This window comes from Cyprinodon variegatus, unplaced genomic scaffold (genome assembly GCF_000732505.1).
Source record: "Cyprinodon variegatus isolate N-32 unplaced genomic scaffold, C_variegatus-1.0 Scaffold175, whole genome shotgun sequence".
Taxonomy (NCBI): domain Eukaryota; kingdom Metazoa; phylum Chordata; class Actinopteri; order Cyprinodontiformes; family Cyprinodontidae; genus Cyprinodon; species Cyprinodon variegatus.
Window position 1 is genome coordinate 846193 of NW_015150628.1, and position 6012 is coordinate 852204.

Below are 6012 nucleotides of genomic sequence, written 5' to 3' on the forward strand. Positions count from 1 at the left end.
TGTGTGGAGTTACTTCTCAGAGGGAATTGATTTACTAACGCCTCTGCTCACACAGACTGCAATGAATATACAGAAGGATCAAGATGTTCTCTTTCAAAATTCCTGACACAATGTTCGTACAAATGCTACATTTCCCAGCATATTGGATCAAATGTGATAATAAAGTGGAAACAGGATCTAATCTTTAAAGATCTACATCTGTTGCCGAGATATTCCTCAGATTATAACCCATTTGTCAATATTTACTATAAAAAGACTAATTAAACAATACTGGGTCACCACATGTTAGATATTGACCCAAAAGTGATGATTAAAAATTTCAGAACAAATTTCAAAAGTCATTAGGATAAACAATGAGTACGGTAAGTATTTTCCTTTTCCATAAATGTAATGTTTTTTCTCAAAAATGTATTTCAAACCTGTACAATCTCATAGAAATAAGAAGAAAGTATTCTAAAATCAGTACTCCAGATGATAGATAAAATGCCAGAATCATTAGATTTTTTATTCACTCCTTCTGCACCCCCTACCCACCCCCACACACACACATGCATACACTCATACACATTCTTGTAAATGGTCCAAAATCCCATGGAGGCTCCATCTGGACAGGAACAGGCTCTTCCTCCGTTCTTTGTCACCCACTTTGCATCTTTCATCCTCCCACCATCCTTCACTTATCTCTACAGCTCTTTTAGCTCTTCTTTAGAATCAAGCTCTAGGCTTTATGTGAGCAAAAATAAACCCAATTTGTTTGATTTTCTTTTTTCTTTTTTTTGCCTTTGAGGCAACATTTTAAAAACACATACCACTGTTTGAAGCGGCTTACCATAAAGTTTGTCTCCAATGATACATTTATCATTATTATCAGTTGAAAATGTAAAATTCACTAATATTTTAAGAAAGTTTTATCCTCCTTCATTAAACAGAAACAAATCTCAAATTTAATATTAGCCTTTATATTTAACTGTTTTATTTATTTTATATTTTTAATTAAATTAATCTTCAAATTTATAACCCGGAGTATTTGTGGATGAAAGATCCTGCCTCCTGACTTTTTGTATAAAAGCTGTCACATAATTGCTGTATATTATTTGTTTAATATCAGACAGAATTTATGAAACGTCTAAAAATAAAAAAAATAAAAAGATCCGATGGAATTTACCTGTTTGAATTATTCCTCTTCTCTTTTTTTCAGCTTATTCTGTCTCTTAGTATCTGTATTTCATTTTAGCCCATGTTTACAGGTAATTTCAGCACATATCCAGACTATTTTGAGAGTATGCAGACAAACCTAACCATAACTTCACTCAATGAGTGATCAGCCCTTAGTAACAAACTTAACATGTCAAAAATTCATAGGAATAACACAGCCGAGCAACATACTGGATTAACAGGTCTTCTGATACAGTGAGGAAAATAAGTATTTAAACACCCTGCTATTTTGCAAGTTTTCCAACTTAGCAATCATGGAGGGGTCTGAAATTGTCATCATAGGAGCTTGTCCACTGTGAGGGACATAATCTATAGGAAAGAAAAAAACAGAAATCACAAAATACTTTTTTTAAACTATTTATTTGTATGATACAGCTGCAGATTTGCTACGAATTTGCACACCTGTCTATCAGCTAGAATTCTGACCCTCAAACACATGTTAGTCTGCCTTTAAATTGTCCACCTCCACTCCTTTAATATCCTTAATTAGATGCACCTGTTTGAGGTCAGTAGCTGCATAAAGACACCTATCCACCCCATACAATCAGAAAGAATCCAACTACCAACATGGCAAAGAACAGCTGTTCAAAATATAGACAAAATTGTAGAGCTCTACAAGGCTGGAAAGTGCTATGAGGGAAATTGCCTAGAAGCTTGGAGAAAAAAGGTCCACTGTCGGAGCAATCATTAGAAAATGGAAGAAGCTAAACATGACTGTTATTCTCCCTCGGACTGGGGCTCCATGCAAGATCTCACTTCATGGGGTCTCAATGATCCTAAGTAAGGAGAGAAATTAGCCCAGAACTACACAGGAGGAGCTGGTCAGTAACCTGAAATGAGTTAGGAACACTGTTTCCAAGGTTACTGTTGGTAATACACTAAGACATAAGCACATGTCAAGGCCAGTCTTTAGTTTCCAATGACCATTTGGATGATCCAGAAGAGTCATGGGAGAAACTCATGTGGTCAGATGAGACCAAAATATAAATTTTTGGTCTCAATTCAACAACTGTGTTTGGATGAAGAACAATGATGAGTACCATCGCAAGAACAACATCTCTACTGTGAAGCATGGGGGTGGTAGATTCATGCTTTGGGGTGTTTTTTTGCACATGGGACTGGGTGACTACACTGTATTGAGGGCATGACCAGGGCCATGTATTGAGATTTTGGGGAACAACCTCCTTCTCTAAGAGCATTGAAGATGGGTCGAGGCTGGATCTTCCAGTATGACAATGACCTGAAGCACACAGCCAGGATAACCAAGGCGTGGGTCTGGAAGAAGCACATCAAAGTTCTGGCATGGTATAGCCAGTCTCTACACCTAAACCCAATAGAGAAGCTTTGGAGGGAGCTCAAACTAAGTGTTTCTCACTGAGAGCCAAGAAACTGATCACTGATCTAGAGAAGATCTGTGTGGAGGAGTGGGCCAAAATCCCTCCTGCAGTGTGCATACCTGGTGAAAAACTACAGAAAATGTTTTACCTCTGCAAACAAAGGCTACTTTACCTAATATTAACAATGATTTTCTCAGGTGTTCAACTACTTATTTGCAGCTGTATCATACAAAAATCATACATTGTGATGTATGGATTTTTTTTGTTTTTATTATGTCTTTTAGAGTGGACATGCACCTATGATGACAGTTTCAGATCTCTCCGTGATTTCTAAGTGGGAGAACTTGCAAAATAGCAGGGTGTCAAAAATCTTATCTTCACTGTAGTTGGACAGGTTTTTCTTTACTAAAATGTTCCATCTCTTCTCTGAGAGCCTATAAGGAGAACCTTAGCATTTTTATCAACAAGTTAATGGTGACAATCAAAATTGGTTGCTCACATGCAAAAGAGAGCCGGCAGCCTAACAACCAATATTGTTCCCAGAGGGCTGAGTCTTGCTTGCAATAACATTGTTAAAGGGGGAGAACTATTGAAGAAATCCACTCCACTTTAACGATGCATGTTTTCTCCTCAAAAGATCCATCTACTCCTGACAGAGGAGTTAAGGAAGCTATTTTTGTCAAGAGAAATCATCCAACATTGAATAAAGGCAAAGGCCTTTGGATCCAACTGTCACCCTTTGAACTTTGTATAAAATCCCAAATTTAAAGATTTGAAGCTAAAACTGGACTAACATAAATAAAAAAAACAGCTTTTCCTTAACATTATGTCACTGAATTTGTCTTAGTAATTTAACTTCCAGCGCTTATGTTACCGTTATATAGGAAACAGAATTAGAACAAGTTAAACCGAATGATGAAAAAAATAACTGTTTATGTCTCGATATCAGGAGGTGGTAGCAGACATGCATGAAGGAGCAGCATGCATATTTTGAATGTCTAGTTCACAGAGATACATGGCAAGCAACATTTTTATTCATATTTGCATGCATACTTGAGATGCAGCGGGAAAACAGTGCATAGAGCCTTAGTTTGGTTCTTTTCACGCAGTCGTGTCTTGTTTACTTAACTACCTCTCACCTCGTCTGGCTTTCATCTCTGCACATCAGAGAACAAAAACGGCTTATTTCACTGCAGATCTTTGCCTTGTGATGTTTCTACAAACCTTTCATTTGCCACTAAAAATGTATTGTTGGACTCTTATTGGATGTCTGGCCTGCAGCCCCTTCCTTATTAATACATTTGTTACAGTGTTAGCTCCTTGTTTAACCTCCTCCTGTGAGCGCTCACTAGTGTCCTTAATTAAGCTAAGCCTGACAAATTGGCACATTTTTTTGTTTAGTTTGTCCTCATTTGCCTACTTTGCATCTAAATAAACCCTTCCTGATTTAGGAAAGTGTGATTATTCAATAAGTGTAACGATTAGGGTAATATATAGGCTTTTTTTTCTTTTATGTCATAGGTATGGGCAATTCAAAGCGAAAACATGTGTTTTATGGTGATCTATTGCAGTAATTTCGAGCTTTAAATATGCAGCAATATTTTAAGAACTATGTCGGAGCAGGAGGTTGCTCTTGGTTAAATAATTGGTAGATTTTTTTTTCATGTGTTATTTGTGGTGAAAAATGAATGGAACATCTAAACTGACATCATCATGCTTTAAAAACTTTAACTTAAGTTTTCCCTATGGAAAACTTCCCTCCAAATCTCAGTTTCCTCTCCTTCGTCTGGGTTTTAAAAAGTATTTTTAATTGCTCCATTTGTTTCACTGAGCGTAATTACTTCTTTAAGTGCAAACCCACGTTATACATTTCTGATCCCAACTATTTTCTCTTGACACAGAAGCCCAGGAGTCCCAAACTCCAGTCACAAAAGCCTTTGTCCTGCTACTTTTTTGTTTCCTTGGTCTGACACATGGACGAAATTTTGATTTCAGAATTGGGGGGGTGCAAGTATTTCTTTAATTTAACTCTTTTATATATGTTCAGTATGTTTTATAGTAGATCTTCTCTGTATGTTTCCTTCCCTTTCTCTTGCATATCTGCGATCCTTCTCCTGACAAAATATATGGATGGATGACATGAACACATAGTTTCACAATTATTATGAACTTGGATTTAAAAAACCACATTCATATATTGAATGTTGTTCCTTTTTTGATGATAACAATATTTAACAAAACATGAATTAGATTTATCAGCACTTTTAATAAAAAAAATATACCTTTACAAGGCTTTAAAGCTTTAGAAACGATGGAGCATCTTGAAGTGGATATGCTGCTATATGAAGCCAGTGAAGGTCTTTCTTTTTGATGTTGCCTTTCTCTAAATGACGTTTATTTCTGTATTGTTTAATCTCTTATACTTCACTGTAATTTTTTATTCTTGTGTTTTAATTCGTTTTTATTTTTCACTCTTTCTTCTGTGTTTTATTTATTTTTTTTTACTGATTTTATGTAAAGCACATTGAATTGCCCTGTTGCTGAAATTTGTTATACAAATAAAGCTGCCTTGCCTTGCCTTTTAAGAGGGGGGGTTACACAGTTCTTTGAATGTAACTTACACTTTGAATTTTAAAGAAGTCTCTTATATCTCTCTTTCTTTTTTCTTTCATCCTTGCTTCGAGTCTAAAAGTCAAACACACACAAACAGATGCACGCACATGACACCAATTCAAAGAACTGTGTAAATGAATACATCGGCTACTACAACCCTTCTACATTACGTGACCCAAGAGAAGAAAAAATGCTTCATTTACAGCAGCAGATTCCCTCACCACCTGTCATCTATGGCACACCCATGTTTTTCTCAAAGACTGTAACTCCAGGATCATTTAAGATATCTCCAAATTCCAAAACGTACCAGAGAGCAGAGATAGAGGCTTACAACCCTTCAGCAGCGCTGTCACCATCCAATCACAGACCTGCAGTTTTCTGCTTGGTCCTAGTGCTTTACAGTTGTATGTGGACTGTAGCATAACATTGTTACATAAAACTGGACAGTAAAAAGTGCAGGGGACCAAAACTGACTTTTGGTGCCTGCGCCATCTTTGTTATTGTTTGCATGCTGCGCATGTGCAGTTAAAGATAGCTAACAGGGCGAGCACAAAGGACGACCCTATGTAAACATATCACCAGAATGATTGACAACTAGGAGGACCACTTATTTAGATGATCCACTTGGAAAAAGAACATCCTCAGAGATGGCAAAAGTACTCACTTTCCGTACTTGAGTAAAAGTAGAGATACTTGTGTTAAAAAATATTCTGGTAAAAGTGGAAGTACTGATTAAACTTCTTTACTCAAGTAAAAGTAACAAAGTACAGGCTTGTAAATTTACTTAAAGGAAAATTCCGGTTTTTAACACTTTTAGCCCATTTTCTGTAGTGTCCAGGATGAAATC